We start from the raw sequence: 17615 nt of genomic DNA on the forward strand, positions 1-17615 counted from the left end.
TGTACTCCACTTGCCGGAATTACACTCCGGATCCGGAAAAACGCAAGTGTACTGAAAGCATTTGAAGACGGAACCGTCTTCCAAATGCTTTCAGTGTTACTATGGCACCCAGGACGCTATTAAAGTCCTGGTTGCCATAGTAGGAGCGGGGAGCGGGGGAGCGGTATACTTACAGTCCGTGCGGCTCCCGGGGCGCTCCAGAATGACGTCAGAGCGCCCCATGCGCATGGATGACGTGATCCATGCGATCACGTGATCCATGCGCTTGGGGCGCCCTGACGTCACTCTGGAGCGCCCGGGGAGCCGCACGGACGGTAAGTACACTGCTCCCCCGCTCCCCGCTACACTTACCATGGCTGTCAGGACTTTAGCGTCCCGGCAGCCATGGTAACCACTCTGAAAAAGCTAAATGTCGGCTCCGGCAATGCGCCGAAACGACGTTTAGCTTAAGGCCGGATCCGGATCAATGCCTTCCAATGGGCATTAATTCCGGATCCGGCCTTGCGGCAAGTGTTCCGGATTTTTGGCCGGAGCAAAAAGCGCAGCATGCTGCGGTATTTTCTCCGGCCAACAAACGTTCCGTACCGGAACTGAAGACATCCTGATGCATCCTGAACGGATTACTCTCCATTCAGAATGCATTAGGATAATCCTGATCAGGATTCTTCCGGCATAGAGCCCCGACGACGGAACTCTATGCCGGAAGACAATAACGCAGGTGTGAAAGAGCCCTAAAGAACATTTTTATGGAAGGCTCCATTGCCAGAATGATTGATTCTAATGCATTGTGTAAGCAAGCAAGAAGCGTAAGTGATCCTGTAAAAAAGCTAATTCGGCTAATAGTTCCAGTGGGGTGTTCTCCTCAGGCCAAGTGAATACCTTAGTCTGAGTAATAAAAGAAAATACAAAATAAAAAAAAATCCTAAAGGGGTTGTCCAGTTGTCTGAGTTATGTACAAAATATATATAATAAAACACAGTAAATCTGATGGTCTGCAATATATACATAAGCTGAACAAGTTTTAGGCGATAAAAAAAATATATTTTTTTCACTACTCTCCTTAGTTCTGTTCTGGCCCCTTTGTTGGCATGCAGTTGCAGAGCTGTGTGTGTGTGTGTGTGTGTGTGTGTGGGGGGGGGAATGTGACAACAATCTCTGAGGTTTTCCTCATGAAGATTTGTGAGTGTCAACAAAGATTGCCTTTCCCCTCCCCCTGCTCTACAAAGAGAGTAAATAAAAGTGCTACCCTGACAGAAGGCTGCTGGGATACTCATGTTCTATGTGTAGGACTACAAATCACAGCTGTACAGTACAATGACACTGCTGATATACACAGGATCTTCCCCCTACCTGTTCTTGTGCAATGCTCTGCAGACACTTCTTCACAGCCAGCAGAACAGTACAGAGGAGAGTACTCAGTCAGTGCCTGGAGAAGAGGAAACCCTGCAGCTACTCAGTACCTGAGGCATAGCCTCCAGACCTGAGTTTGTGCTGCTGATGGTAGAAGGGGTTACATTTTGCTGAACAATCCAGTGGGAGGGGAGACACAGGGCAGACAACTCAGCCAGCAGATCGGTGCAGGGTGCATAGCTTATTGCTCCAATCAGCACAGCCTTCACAGTGACGTTCCGTGCGCAGAGGCAGACCTCCTGCTCCCTCAGGCTTGTGCACGGAACGTCATCAGAGCAGGGAAAGAAGCTGACATCACAGGTCATGTGACCTCAGCTAACTGGGAGAACAGGACCACTGTAGATAAAGTAAGAACATTTAAAAAAAACCTTATACAGGATTTGCTTAGTTAGAAATATACAAGGAACAAAAAAATTACTTTGACGGACCCTTTAAATAATTTCTTAGAGCAGAATAGCCCAAATGCTTCCCACATCTCCCATACCTTAGTTGCACTTGATGGACATCTTCAGCTGTACTATGTAACTATATGTAACTGTGATATAATATTAACATATTATAAAATGTATGTACCTATGTGAACCTGGTGCACATATTATCTGTTTTGATATACTATCGTGGATAATACTGCTATCCAAGAATTACAGCAATGCTTTTAACCACTTAAGGACCACAGGTTTATACCCCCCTAAAGACCAGGCCCTTTTTTACAAATCGGCACTCCACAACTTTAGCGGTTTATTGCTCGGTCATGCAACTTACCACCCAAATGAATTTTACCTCCTTTTCTTCTCACTAATAGAGCTTTCATTTGGTGGTATTTCATTGCTGCTGACATTTTTACTTTTTTTGTTATTAATCGAAATTTAACAATTTTTTTGCAAAAAAATGACATTTTTCACTTTCAGTTGTAAAATTTTGCAAAAAAAACGAGATCCATATATAAATTTTGCTCTAAATTTATTGTTCTACATGTCTTTGATAAAAAAAAAATGTTTGGGTAAAAAAAAAATGGTTTGGGTAAAAGTTATAGCGTTTACAAACTATGGTACAAAAATGTGAATTTCCGCTTTTTGAAGCAGCTCTGACTTTCTGAGCACCTGTCATGTTTCCTGAGGTTCTACAATGGCCAGACAGTACAAACACCCCACAAATGACCCCATTTCGGAAAGTAGACACCCTAAGGTATTCGCTGATGGGCATAGTGAGTTCATAGAACTTTTTATTTTTTGTCACAAGTTAGCGGAAAATGATGATTTTTTTTTTTTTTTTTTCTTACAAAGTCTCATATTCCACTAACTTGTGACAAAAAATATAAAGTTCTATGAACTCACTATGCCCATCACGAAATACCTTGGGGTCTCTTCTTTCCAAAATGGGGTCACTTGTGGGGTAGTTCTACTGCCCTGGCATTCTAGGGGCCCAAATGTGTGGTAAGGAGTTTGAAATCAAATTCTGTAAAAAATGACCAGTGAAATCCGAAAGGTGCTCTTTGGAATATGGGCCCCTTTGCCCACCTAGGCTGCAAAAAAGTGTCACACATCTGGTATCTCTGTATTCAGGAGAAGTTGAGGAATGTGTTTTGGGGTGTCTTTTTACATATACCCATGCTGGGTGAGATAAATATCTTGGTCAAATGCCAACTTTGTATAAAAAAATGGGAAAAGTTGTCATTTGCCAAGATATTTCTCTCACCCAGCATGGGTATATGTAAAATGACACCCCAAAACACATTCCCCAACTTCTCCTGAGTACAGAGATACCAGATGTGTGACACTTTTTTGCAGCCTAGGTGGGCAAAGGGGCCCACATTCCAAAGAGCACCTTTCGGATTTCCCTGGTTATTTTTTACAGAATTTGATTTCAAACTCCTTACCACACATTTAGGCCCCTAGAATGCCAGGGCAGTATAACTACCCCACAAGTGACCCCATTTTGGAAAGAAGAGACCCCAAGGTATTCGCTGATGTGCATAGTGAGTTCATGGAAGTTTTTATTTTTTGTCACAAGTTAGTGGAATATGAGACTTTGTATGAAAAAAAAATAAATAAAAAAAAATCATCATTTTCCACTAACTTGTGACAAAAAATAAAAAAATTCTAGGAACTCGCCATGCCCCTCACGGAATACCTTGGGGTGTCTTCTTTCCAAAATGGGGTCACTTGTGGGGTAGTTATACTGCCCTGGCATTTTCCAGGGGCCCTAATGTGTGGTAAGTAGGTAAATGACCTGTGAAATCCGAAAGGTGCTCTTTGGAATATGGGCCCCTTTGCCCACCTAGGCTGCAAAAAAGTGTCACACATCTGGTATCTCCGTACTCAGGAGAAGTTGGGGAATGTGTTTTGGGGTGTCATTTTACATATACCCATGCTGGGTGAGAGAAATATCTTGGCAAAAGACAACTTTTCCCATTTTCTTATACAAAGTTGGCATTTGACCAAGATATTTATCTCACCCAGCATGGGTATATGTAAAAAGACAGCCCAAAACACATTCCTCAACTTCTCCTGAATACAGAGATACCAGATGTGTGACACTTTTTTGCAGCCTAGGTGGGCAAAGGGGCCCATATTCCAAAGAGCACCTTTCGGATTTCACTGGTCATTTTTTACAGAATTTGATTTCAAACTCCTTACCACACATTTGGGCCCCTAGAATGCCAGGGTAGTATAACTACCCCACAAGTGACCCCATTTTGGAAAGAAGAGACCCCAAGGTATTCGCTGATGGGCATAGTGAGTTCATGGAAGTTTTTTTTTTTGTCACAAGTTAGTGGAATATGAGACTTTGTATGAAAAAAATAAAAATAAAAAAAAATCATCATTTTCCGCTAACTTGTGACAAAAAATAAAAAATTCTAGGAACTCGCCATGCCCCTCACGGAATACCTTGGGGTGTCTTCTTTCCAAAATGGGGTCACTTGTGGGGTAGTTATACTGCCCTGGCATTTTCCAGGGGCCCTAATGTGTGGTAAGTAGGTAAATGACCTGTGAAATCCGAAAGGTGCTCTTTGGAATATGGGCCCCTTTGCCCACCTAGGCTGCAAAAAAGTGTCACACATGTGGTATCTCCGTACTCGGGAGAAGTTGGGGAATGTGTTTTGCGGTGTCATTTTACATATACCCATGCTGGGTGAGATAAATATCTTGGCAAAAGACAACTTTTCCCATTTTCTTATACAAAGTTGGCATTTGACCAAGATATTTATCTCACCCAGCATGGGTATATGTAAAAAGACACCCCAAAACACATTCCTCAACTTCTCCTGAATACAGAGATACCAGATGTGTGACACTTTTTTGCAGCCTAGGTGGGCAAAGGGGCCCATATTCCAAAGAGCACCTTTCGGATTTCACTGGTCATTTTTTACAGAATTTGATTTCAAACTCCTTACCACACATTTGGGCCCCTAGAATGCCAGGGCAGTATAACTACCCCACAAGTGACCCCATTTTGGAAAGAAGAGACCCCAAGGTATTCGCTGATGGGCATAGTGAGTTCATGGAAGTTTTTATTTTTTGTCACAAGTTAGTGGAATATGAGACTTTGTATGAAAAAAAAAAAAAAAAAAAATCATCATTTTCCACTAACTTGTGACAAAAAATAAAAAATTCTAGGAACTCGCCATGCCCCTCACGGAATACCTTGGGGTATCTTCTTTCCAAAATGGGGTCACTTGTGGGGTAGTTATACTGCCCTGGCATTTTCCAGGGGCCCTAATGTGTGGTAAGTAGGTAAATGACCTGTGAAATCCGAAAGGTGCTCTTTGGAATATGGGCCCCTTTGCCCACCTAGGCTGCAAAAAAGTGTCACACATGTGGTATCTCCGTACTCGGGAGAAGTTGGGGAATGTGTTTTGCGGTGTCATTTTACATATACCCATGCTGGGTGAGAGAAATATCTTGGCAAAAGACAACTTTTCCCATTTTTTTATACAAAGTTGGCATTTGACCAATATATTTCTCTCACCCAGCATGGGTATATGTAAAATGACACCCGAAAACACATTCCCCAACTTCTCCTGAGTACGGCGATACCAGATGTGTGACACTTTTTTGCAGCCTAGATGCGCAAAGGTGCCCAAATTCCTTTTAGGAGGGCATTTTTAGACATTTGGATACCGGACTTCTTCTCATGCTTTGGGGCCCCTAGAATGCCAGGGCAGTATAAATACCCCACATGTGACCCCATTTTGGAAAGAAGACACCCCAAGGTATTCAATGAGGGGCATGGCGAGTTCATAGAAATTTTGTTTTTTGGCACAAGTTAGCGGAAATTGATATTTTTTATTTTTTTCTCACAAAGTCTCCCTTTCCGCTAACTTGGGACAAAAATTTCAATCTTTCATGGACTCAATATGCCCCTCACGGAATACCTGGGGGTGTCTTCTTTCCGAAATGGGGTCACATGTGGGGTATTTATACTGCCCTGGCATTCTAGGGGCCCTAAAGCGTGAGAAGTCTGGAATGTAAATGTCTAAAAAATTTTACGCATTTGGATTCCGTGAGGGGTATGGTGAGTTCATGTGAGATTTTATTTTTTGACACAAGTTAGTGGAATATGAGACTTTGTAAGAAAAAAAAAAAAAATATTCCGCTAACTTGGGCCAAAAAAATGTCTGAATGGAGCCTTACAGAGGGGTGATCAATGACAGGGGGGTGATCAATGACAGGGGGGTGATCAATGACAGGGGGGTGATCAGGGAGTCTATATGGGGTGATCACCCCCCTGTCATTGATCACCCCCCTATAAGGCTCCATTCAGATGTCCGTATGTGTTTTGCGGATCCGATCCATGTATCCGTGGATCCGTAAAAATCATACAGACATCTGAATGCAGCCTGACAGGGGGGGTGATCAATGACAGGGGGGTGATCAGGGAGTCTATATGGGGTGATCACCCCCCCTGGAAGGCTCCAGGGAGACGCCTGTATGTGTTTTGCGGATCCGATCCATCTATCAGTGGATCCGTAAAAATCATGCGGACATCTGAATGGAGCTTTACAGGGGGTTGATCAATGACAGGGGGGTAATCAATGAAAGGGGGGTGATCAGGGAGTCTATATGGGGTGATCACCACAGTCATTGATCACGCCCCTGTAAGGCTCCATTCAGACGTCCGTATGCGTTTTGCGGATCCGATCCATCTATCAGTGGATCCGTAAAAATCATGCGGACATCTGAATGGAGCTTTACAGGGGTGTGATCAATGACAGGGGGGTAATCAATGACAGGGGAGTGATCAGGGAGTCTATATGGGGTGATCAGGGGTGATCAGGGGCTAATAAGGGGTTAATAAGTGACGGGGGGGGGGGGGTGTAGTGTAGTGTAGTGGTGCTTGGTGCTACTTTACTGAGCTACCTGTGTCCTCTGGTGGTCGATCCAAACAAAGGGGACCACCAGAGGACCAGGTAGCAGGTATATTAGACGCTGTTATCAAAACAGCGTCTAATATACCTGTTAGGGGTTAAAAAAAACACATCTCCAGCCTGCCAGCGAACGATCGCCGCTGGCAGGCTGGAGATCAACTCTCTTACCTTCCGTCCCTGTGAGCGCGCGCGCCTGTGTGCGCGCATTCACAGGAAATCTCGGCTCACGCGAGATGACGCCAATCGGCGTTAGTGTGACCTGGGAGCGCCGCAGAAATGACGCCTTTCGGCGTTAGCGTGACGGTAAGTGGTTAATACATATGGAAATCTAAACAACTGAATGATGCTCAAACCTAAATGTTAGGGCTCATGCACACGGCCGTTGCCCAGGCGATCTGCGCACTGGGGACTGCAATTTGCGGTCCCAATGCACGGGCAACATCCATGCGGATTCCGCAGACAGATCCAGACCCATTCAACTTGAATGGGTCCGTGATCCGTCCGCACCGCAAAAAAAAAAAAATAGAATATTTTTTTGCGGTGCGGAGGCACGGAGAGAAACCCCACGGAAGCTCCATAGTGCTTCCATGGGGTTCTGTGCCTTCGTTCCGTACCGGATATATCGGATTGCGAACTTATTCAAGTGAATGCGTCCGCATCCATGATTTAGTGCAAAAACAGCCGGTGCCCGTATATTGTGGATCCACTTTTTTGCGGCTTGCGGGTCACAATTCGGGCTCGGCCGGCACACGGTCGTGTGCATGAGCCCTTAAAGTAGAGGTGCCCACCACATCCTCAAAGTAAGGTCTCATGCACATGGCTGTATCTGTCTGCAAACCATGGATCTTCAAAATGTGGATAATCGCCTTATGTATCCTATACTTTCAGCGGACCCCATTGTTAAAATGTCTATTTTTGTCTGCAAAACAGACAAGAATAGGACATGTTCTATCATTTCTGGCATGGCCACATGGATGCAGACAGCTCACAGATGACATCCATGTGCTGTCTGGATTTTTTTTTGGTCTTGTAGAAATGAATGGATCTGCAAAAAATGTGAATTGGACGCAAACCGAAAATACCGTCTTTTGCATGAGGCCTAATACTGAAACTATTGAACTCCAGTCCACAGATCCATCATTACTTCTTGAGAGCTGCTCTTACAGCCTGCTAGCACAATCATTTCCCAGACAGAACTTCCTCAAGCTACAGTATCATCCTCAGCTCACATGACAGATATTTCCAGGAAATGTTCCCAGGCATATCATAATAACCACTGCACAAGACCTTTAAATGCTATCAGGCTGGAGGTACAACTGCAAGAAGACCATAGTAGATGTCTGGATACATGCAGATTAGTATATAACTTTAGGGGTATGATAGGTGCCTCCATTTGCCAATGTTACAGTGACCTTTTTAAGTGGGCGCTTGCGCTATTAGGTATGGCACTACATGGCGACTACTAGGGATCAGTGAAGCGAGCTTTGGATCCTAGATCCGAAGTCACTTAGTTCAAAACTTCGGATTATTGTCGGACGGAGATCCATCTCAATACAGCATTAAAATGTACGGCCTCCGATGAGGCAAAGTGATTTTGGTATTTGATTTTTAAACTGGAAAACCACTTTAAAACCTGGATCTGAATCCGGCTACCAATCGGGACCGAAGCCGAGTTCGGATCTAAGTTTTAAAGTGGTTTTCCAGTTTAAAAATCAAATACTGAAGTTATTCACCGAAGTTTTATGAGACTTCGGGAATAACTCACTTTGCCTCATCACAGGCAGTACATTTTAATGCTGTACGGAGACAGACTCTATCAGGGGTGCACCACATAAATTGATAATCCAAACAGCTTCCAAACAATACCTTGGTCAACAACAGGTATTGGCTTAACTTTGGCAGGCAAATAATTCTCTGCAACAATCTCAACTCATCTATGCGGCAGCCCTTTCAGCCCTGCTATGCTCTTCTGGATAAATAGGAAACTCTTCCTCTTCTGCTGGAACTTAAGTTAGCTGTAGTCTGTAGTCTGTCTCTTACTTATAATCCTAGGAACTTCTTGTCCTGGCGTTGGAGTACCTCAAGCTTTGGGTCAGCTTGGGTGAAGGCAATACAAGCCCAGGAGGGGTCAAACAACCATGTAGATATCACAGGCAGGGCCTGCAGGCAGGGCCGGGCCAACACAGAGGCTGGGGAGGCTAAAGCCTCAGGGCGCAGGCCAGCTCCCCAGCCTCTGGGCGGCAGGCAGGCCACTGACCACGTCGCTGCTACTGCTGCGCCTGCCGGGCTGCCGGCCACGCTGGAGGACAGAGGGAGTAGTGAGCACTTGGCACTGACTTACGTGCTCCCTCCCCGCTCCGCCTCCTGGCTCGGCCGCTCCGCTGCTCTGGTCTCTGCTCAGTCGCTTGCCTGACTGGCTGCGTACAGCGCGCACTTTGACCTGACGCGCTGTACGCAGTCAGGTCACATGTGCGCCCTCTGGAGACCAGGAGCAGCACGGGCAGCAGCAGGAAGCAGCACAGCACTGTGTCACGACCCAGCCCAGGCCCCAGCAGGGATAGATTTTAAATAAAGATAATATTATTTTCCGTCTGATCTGAGGTCTGATGGGGTTCTGGATGATGATTAATAACAAACATACATATCTAAATGGCGGGATGTTGGTGGTGGACCTTGTCCCAGCCCTGCCTGCAGGCCTAGCAGAGCAGACAGTGCTCTGCTAGCCAGCACACAACCTCTCCATAAGGACGGTGGACTAGACACTGACTTCTTGACTAACTAACTCCTCCCTCTAGCTACAGAGGGCTGGAAGGAACCAGTTGCTTCCGCCATCTGCTGGTGGACCAGGTTATTACACTTGAACATAACAGTTTCAGGAATAAATATGCACATTATTAAGCGATGACATAAAATACATTAGATGTTATACATTAGCACATAGGAAATGGTAGCAAAGTGTAGAAGGAATGGTAATGGCACTCTAGGCCATTATACTATCTGCTCTCCAGGAAAGACCTTCTGTACAGAACATACTTTCCCGTGTCATCTTCCCAGATACAATCTATTGCATATGGTTGTATCTGTCCTCTTATCTGTAGCTGGGGTGACTCAATGACTAGTTATGGGAATTGTGACTCACTTATAACACAGACATCTGATGTATTACACATAGCAGGTGCCTCCATAACAGCATGTTCTATAGCAATACTCAGGAGATCATTTCTGAGAGTATAGAGGCTCAAAATAGCAGTTCCTAACATTAAAGATGATGGCAGATTGTAGAACCAGCATGTAACTTGTGCTTGTTTGTCAAAGTGGAAGTGGATGCATCAGTGCAATAGTATCTGGGTGACATAATATAAACATTCAAGCAATCAAATGGAATGCAAATCATAAAATATCAATTGCTTATGTTAATAGGAACCACTTGTAAAAGAGGCAAAAGAACTACAGTATATCACACAGAGTGGCTGGTTACATCCTCTGCAATATAATATAATGCAGTGTATAACAGGAGTAGATTTATAGTAATAATGAATGCACCTTAGAGAGGTTGTCCAGGAGTACATTATTTTTGCCTTAGTCACACATCAGCGTTTGGTCAGTGTTTTCCATCAGTGATTTTGAGCCAAAACCAGGTGCGGCTCTAAATACAGAACAGATCTTTCCCTTATACCTGTGGAGGCCCCACTCCTGGTTTTGGCTCACAATCACTGATGGAAATTACTGACCAAACACTGACGTGTGAATGAGGCTTTACCTGTACCCTATTGCTCAAGTCCTCCGCACGGGTCAGGCATCCCTACCTTTCGGTCTTGGGTTTGTTTGCTTCCTTTATGGCATGGTCACCCGAACATCCTCATCCAGCTGCTAGCTTCAGCGGTGATGTGTCTCTCGTGGACTGGAAAATGGAGATACGGGAGCAACCACCATGGAGGACCAGAGCCTGACTAGGGAAAGCAGGCTGCCGGCACCTATTACAAATGATGGATTCCTGGACAAGCCCTTTAAATTGGTTGTTTCCTCTTAGACAACCCCTTTCATGTAAGAGCTGCCACTGGCTGGGGTATGACTCCTGAGCGGAGAATATCTTAAGAATGGCGTTTCATATACAATCCTAATCAGAAGTGCTCTGTGCTAAATGTATTAAAAGGGACAGGCCTTAATAAATTTTAATTATCTTTGGACTGTACGAGCGACAGAAACTAAAATCATAACTAGAGTTGTCTGCACTATACGTAACATCAGTTCCTGCCATAAATTATAGCAAATCTGAGGGGTTGCAGCAGAGGGGCTTTCCCAAAAGGGGCAACAGTGGCATAAAAATGGAAAAAGTTGCATTTTTTGCTCTAAATGCTGCTTGTGCAAAAGAAATTGTGGCTTGGTACGCCAGTTTGTGCCCTACTTACTTTGCTAATTCCCCTCCAAATTTTCTGGACATATTTAAATTGTGACAAATTTATTCACATAATGCAACATTTTGATACATTTTGGGCACATAGCGGCAACATAGTCTCCAGCCAAACTGACTTCAAAATGGCTGGACATGATGAATTCCCTCCACAATGTACTGTATTAAGGAAATTATGTAAAACTATAATACAGAAAAATAAGAGAATTTTTTGTTGAAATTATAAACCTTGTAAATTTACTATTGGTTCCATCAAATCTGGCTCTGGAGTGGTTTACACATAGGCAGGTACTGATATGTCTATTAATATAGCTTTTAAATTTATCCTAAAAAGTCCTAAGTAAGCATACAGTACTAACCCAATATAGGCAGGAATATGATTGACGTCTGTCTTCCCCGTACCACGGAACATAATTTCTATAATATTATTCAGTGATTTGCTGATGGCAAGGACTGAATGTTGTATGCACTGATGATTTGGAAATGCTTGGTTTCATTCCCTTCTTCAAAGACACTTAACTTTCTGCCTCTAAAGTTTTTACAACCATTGAGCAGCCAATGTTCCTGCACAGTAAATGGCCTCGAATATAGAGGATGAAGTTTTACAGTAGAGCACCATTAAGTAGCACTCACAAATCAATAAATGTAAAGATGGCATCTACTGTACGCAAATATATTTGCAGGACCAGCCTGGTTTGTTAAGTCTTTGAAGGGCTTGTCCCATAATCAAGAAGTATCATTGTATCATATACAGTATAAATGAAAGTGTCTGGTCCCTGGTAGTCCCACTGCTGGAACCCTCATCAATCATGAGAACGGGAGATCTGTATCCTCCTATGAAAGGAGTTGTACTCAGATGCGGCGTACTTGAGGAAGGTAGGAGTGGTGGTTGTGGCCCTGAGAGGGGTAGGAGTACTCACAGTTCCCGGGTGCAATCCCCACTTTAGCACTCCATAGGGCCATACAGTGACTGGAGGGTGCACTTTTTTCCCTCAGGAAACACCCTGGTATTGAGGCTCCTGCCTGGTGGTAGTGCCCTTAATGGTGAACAGTTAGCAGGGAGCAAGGCAGGAGGGCAAATAAAGTAGCCAATGGATTGAATGTAATGGCTAATGAATAAAATCTTTCTTTATTGAACTGATGATAAGAGAAGTGGTAGTACAAAGAGCAGCAAAAGGGATGGTTCCAAAATATATCACAGTGTGGTCTTTCTCCCAGAAGGGGTGTATAGGCAGCAACAATGATGGAGATAGTGGTACTCCCTTACTCACTCTTTCTAAAGGACACTTTGCAGTCTCTCTAAAATAACCACAGCATGCAATTAAGTTCTTATGAACTTCTTCTGCAATTTCTGGTCTGAGAGGTTCAGATCTCAGACATGGATAGCTGGTTCGCCTCAAAGTGTGGTGGGTGCCAGAAGCAATAGTCCTTTCCACAGCAGTACAGTCTCAATGCCATAAATGAGCGAATACCTTAGTGTTGTTATCTTGCACAGCCTGAAAGGTTCTGGACCTTCTATAAAGCATGATCTCTTTTCTTCACTGTTAGGGTGCATTCACACGACCGTATAAATGAATCCGCATCTGTTCTGCCATTTTGCGGAACGGGTGCGGACCCATTCATTTCAATGGGTCCGCATCCTTTTTTTCCGTTCTGCGGCCCCACAAAAAATATGGAGCCTGTCCTATTCTTCTCCACGCTTGCGGACAAGAATGGGCATTCTCCATATGGCGCCGGCCATGTCCGGTCCGCAAAATGCACGCGGCCGGTATCCGTGTTTTGCGGATCCGCTATTTGCGGACCGCAAAACACTTACGGTCGTGTGAATACACCCTTACTCTGATAGTAGTGTTGCTCCTTTGGCAGCTATAGTCTCAGTTACAGAGGTTCTCTGGACTTGGACTGGGCTGCACAAACTTTCTCATACATGTCCTACCTGTAGCTCTGCTCAGACTAGACTCACTAACCAGGGGGCTGGCTAAGTCCATCACTCTGGTAACCTAAACAGTCAGCCAGTATTTACTGTCTGTTGCCCATACACTGCTGTTAGGATCACATAGTGCATAAAGAAGTGAGCGCTTCAACAATAAATCACAACATTTAAATTGGCCACATTAAATTAACCCTTTTGTCAATAATTAACCCTTTGCAGTAGTCCTCTGGGTTGTTTCAACTGCGCCAGAAATGTGACACCAAAAACTCCTTTTGTGCAGAAAATTGCCAGGCTAACCACTTTTCTAAAAAGTGGCCTGGTTGTGTGGGGAGGGGTGGTCTATACTGGCCAACAAATTTAATATTACTGGGTCCAGAAAACTAGTGTCAATTCCACCAGAAGCCTATGCCAGTTCCTGGCGGATATAGATTTTCATTTCTGCTGCATGAACCTCTCATAAATGCACCACAATTACTAAGGGTACTTTCACACTAGCGTTTTTCTTTTCCGGTGTTGAGTTCTGTCACAGGAGCTCAATACCGGAAAAAAACTGATCAGTTTTATCCTAATGCATTCTGAATGGAGAGCAATCCATTCAGTATGCATCAGTTCAGTCCCTCTTATACACTTGCCGGAATTAATTTCCATTGAAATGTGCCGGCATTAAGTGTTACGGAGGACACTGAACAACAATGGTGTGCATGGTAGGATTGCAAGGAGAAACATCTGCTCTCCAAAAAGAACACTGCTGCCCATCTGCACTTTGCTAAAGATCACCTGGACAAGCCAAAAGGCTATTGGAACAATGTTTTTGAGGACGGATGAAACCAAAGTAGAACTTTTTGGTGTAAGTGAGAGGTGTTGTGTCTGGAGAAAAGAAAACACTGCATTCTAGCATGTAAACCTCATCCCATCTGTAAATCACTCAGGTGGTATTATCATGGTTTGGCTCAGCTTCGCTGCATCTAGGCCAGATTGGCTTGCCATAATTCATGGAGCAATGAATTATACCAGAAAATTCTAAGGAAAATGTCAGGACATCTAAGTGGGTCACACCCGATACTGAAAGCAAAGGTTCACATACTTTCACCACTCACAGACATGTGATAATGGATTATTTACTCAATAAATAAATGACCAAAGCCTGTATTACACTGCCCGATTTTTCAGCAGATAATCACTAACAAGCATTCACATGAACGCTTGTTAGCGATTATCTGGCAGTGTAATACTGATGCCGATTGCCCAATGAATGAGCAAACACTCGATCCTCGGGCAATCCAAATCTTTTGACATGTGAAAAAATTATTGCCTGCAGACGGCAGTTCATGGTGTCTAATAACGATCTACAGCTGGCAAACCACTATACACCATGGGGACGAGCGATGGCATAGAGATCACTCCTCTCCATGCTGCGGAGATAGCAGCGGTCTCCTCCGCTAGCGAGCAGGCAATTACCGGGAGGAAACGCTTCCCTCCTGACAATCGTCTGCCACATCAGGCTGTGTAATACAGTCTCAAGTCTAATATTTCTGACTCTTTTTTTTGTTTTATTTGGTTATCTTTATCTACTTTTAGGACTTGTGTGAAAATCTGATGTTTTAGGTCAAGTTTATGCAGAAATTAAAAGGTTTTAAAGGGTTCAAGCACCACTGTAGTAATAAACTTTATATGCCTTGTCTAATGGGAGCCCAGATATCACTTACAACCAGCTCTCCGCTCTAGCAGCTGCCAACTCGTCAAGGATGTTCAGAAACGTTCTTGCAGCAGAGTCAGCAAGTCGTCCGAGAGTCCACAAGTACTTAAAGCCCTGGAATACCCCTTTAAGCTACAAAGCTAACCACCAGTTGATTATCTATATGGTTCTGGATTCTTGCTGTACAACCTGTCATCTGAAAGCTAAAATTCTTGAAATAAAAAATATTATCTAGATTACGTATTGTTGATATATAGATTTAGCATATTAGGGTACAACCACACGGCCACGAACCGCAAGTCCAATTAACCTGCAGCTGCCTTTCATTTAACTAATGAAGATGACACTGTCAGTCTTCATTGTTAATGGCCACCCGGTATTGAAGTTGTCTCATTAACAATGAAGACCAACAATATAGTGCGGTCTTTATTAGTTAAATGAAAGACAGCTACGGGCTAATTAGCTGCACAGTTCTTGACAGTAGCACAGTCTTAACCCGAACGAATCACGCCCGCCCCGTGTGGTCGTGCCCTTACTCAATAATCATAAGAATTGGACAAGCAGAGTTGGATCTGGTAAAACTCCAATGGGCCAAGGTATTCCACTGAATACTGGAATCTGTGGAGGATGGATCCATCATAGTAAAATAGTATATAATGCCGAAAAAAGACATCTGTCCATCCAGTTCGGCATGTTATCCTGCAAGTTGATCCAGAGGAAGGCAAAAAAAACCTGTGAGGTAGAAGCCAATTTTCCTCACTTTAGGGGGAATAAATTTCTTCCCGACTCCAATCAGGCAATCAGAATAACTCCCTGGATCAACGACCCCTCTCTAGTTACTATAGCCTGTAATATTATTACACTCCAGAAATACATCCAGGCCCCTCTTGAACTCTTTTAGTGAACTCCCTATCCCCCTCTCTTCAGGCAGATAGAATACATTCAGAAATACCAAGTTGCCATAGTCACGTAGTTATTTACCAGTGCTGTGTGTACCATCCGTGCCCGGCTATAGATTTTGCATTACGGTCTAGAAGCTTCAAATTACAATTCTAAAAGCACTTACTGTATGTATAGAGTCACCTGCAAATGTGCTACATGGTTCTTACAGATAGGTGGAGGTAGGACTGAGAGGGGGCAATTAGGGCTTGGTCTGACACACACGATAAACACCAAAAAATAAATACCATAAGTATCTCGCATGGAATTATCCGTACATCACCTATAACGCTAAAAAAGCTACCACACAAGTAAATATTATCAATTAAATACTTTATTAGACATACATATACAACACATTAATTATATTCTTTAAAATACATAAAGCAGCAACCATGGGAACACAGAAGTGTACAGTATAAGAAAATTTAAAAAAGAGTGGGCTCCAGACCACAAGGGACTAGTATACAAGCAAATAGCAGCATCAGAAATGTGGGGCTCATATAGCAATCGTGCATCCAACTACAGTCCACCGCACAGCACTGAGACCGTGACGGGCGGAGATCTTCCTGTGCACACCTACAATGTGAGACTGCTAAAAGAAAGAGTCACATTAAATAACATATATAACTGACCCAGTCTGGAGCGTCCGCCCGACGATCGTTTCGCTTTTCACTTCCTCTCGGGGCATACTACACTAGCCACACATTTACTCCTATATACCCCTCTAATTTACCATCAGCCAATGAGTGCGCCAAAGGCTTCCAAAGGATCAGCTGTCCGCTATCAGAAATCACCTATTTTCACTTCCGGGAACGTCCGGGATCCCATCACACGTCACTCGTGCAGCCGGGCGCGTCACACCCCTCGCGACCCGCCCTCAGGAGTCCAGAGTCACGTGACGTAGCCGGCCGCGTCGCGTGTCCTGTGACCCGTCACCTGACATCTCACAGTCACACGGCGGGTCACATGATCGACCCACAGCTGAGCGATAGACAAGCCACTGCTCCTGCATCTACCGATCAAGTTCACAAGGGCCAAAATGCATGGTATGTATACCCATATGGGGCAAAATTATCATGATTAAGCAGTGAGTGATCCATTCATGTTATAATATCGGCAAAACAGAATCTCATGATTAGACAGACCATTATCAACCATTATTTTATATATATATATATATATATATATATATATATATCAATCTAAAGACAGAACACATCTCAATTGAGGCAGTGCAGAATGTATGATTGCAATACAACTAAAGAAAGTTAAACACCAACCATACTAAGTGCTATATTGTGCAGTTACATTAGGTGCTAATACTCTCAATTGCACCCAAGGAATGTAGACAGTAGACAATATCCTCCACTGACGTGATGTATATCAATCGACATATAAATATAAAAAATAATGTGAATATACAAATTACAAAAAACGTGATACATGATAACATCAATCATAATGGTTGATTACTTCATCTATCTTATTTAGTCCCTACTATCATAAAATATTACATTTTATTAAAATATCAGAAAAAAATGTATATTACATACTCTGATATCATCATTGTTGAAACTGCAAGTGCATACAGACAGTAAAGAAGAAAACAAGAAAGAGAAGAGGAAAAGAAACCCAGTGTGAAATAACGTGAACACGGTGCTCAGTGATTAAGGTGCATGAAATGATGGTATCAGAGTTCATCCTTCTCAATTCCATAATTAAATTATTAAAGTGTCATACATGATAATACCAGAACATACATTCCCTAATGCAGCAGGCTATTAATATGCCTTACATCAACGACACAGGGGGCATGGTAATTCATCCAAGTATGTCATCCCATTACCTAAGAAAA

Source organism: Bufo bufo, chromosome 5, assembly GCF_905171765.1.
Source record: "Bufo bufo chromosome 5, aBufBuf1.1, whole genome shotgun sequence".
In the NCBI taxonomy this organism is placed as follows: Eukaryota; Metazoa; Chordata; class Amphibia; order Anura; family Bufonidae; genus Bufo; species Bufo bufo.